Source organism: Etheostoma spectabile, chromosome 21 (assembly GCF_008692095.1).
Source record: "Etheostoma spectabile isolate EspeVRDwgs_2016 chromosome 21, UIUC_Espe_1.0, whole genome shotgun sequence".
Taxonomy (NCBI): domain Eukaryota; kingdom Metazoa; phylum Chordata; class Actinopteri; order Perciformes; family Percidae; genus Etheostoma; species Etheostoma spectabile.
Genome location: NC_045753.1, coordinates 7,648,217 through 7,649,012, shown reverse-complemented (window position 1 = coordinate 7,649,012; position 796 = coordinate 7,648,217). Strand labels below are relative to the sequence as shown.

General features: G+C 38.2%; 1 protein-coding gene across 4 annotated transcripts in view; it reads right to left on the bottom strand.

The window, feature by feature from the left end:
• xrcc6 (X-ray repair complementing defective repair in Chinese hamster cells 6) overlaps positions 1 to 796 on the bottom strand; it is a 16,439-nt gene that overhangs the window by 2,128 nt on the left and 13,515 nt on the right. The window lies entirely within an intron of this gene.

Genomic DNA, 796 nt, shown 5'->3' with positions numbered 1-796 from the left:
GCTAACACTCTCAATTTGTTGTTTCTAGTGGCATTGTGCCACTAGGCCTTACTGACACAGAGTTGAAGAGGTTAGAACACAGAATTTCTATTTCCGTCCAATGTAAACTCATTCTGAAAAAGTAATAAAATAAGCACACTCCTGGAGCTCTTAAATGGGCGTATATCTAAAATAGTACCCTAGCCACATGTCTCAACTTAGAACAGAAAAAATCCAGAAAAAAAATGACATGAAATGGATTTATATGAATGTATTTCTACAGATATGTCTGTGCGTTTGTCTTTTTTCTTATTTCAAAAAGCCAAAAAAGTGCTAAATACAAAACTTCGAAATACAAAAAACACATACACATCACTACATATACCTAAAAGAAGTACATACATAGATTTATGGAATAAGTAATCATAATTTGAGAAATGGTGAAATGCCATAAGAAGGCCTTATTTTTGCTTGACAGAGCTGGAGCAATCAAAGGGATAGTTTTTTCTGGCCATGTTGATATCAATCAACCGTCTTCTTATTGGCTACACGGGATGCCAGTTTTATGACCTCTTCTCAACTGGTGGGAATGCTGTCAGTTTTTCCACGTGGGCCCATGGGGACCCGCCCCCCCCGCGGATCTTTCTTGGCTTAGTTTGGGAGTATCTTGAGAAATACTGAAGCTATTGGCTGAGAACAAAGATCAGTGGAATCTTCATAAGCCAGAGAGTCTAGTGGTGTATTTGGTGACTCTGCACAAGGGAAAAAGATACACACGATCAAAACCGAGAAATGATGCACTATCTAGATTTCTCTA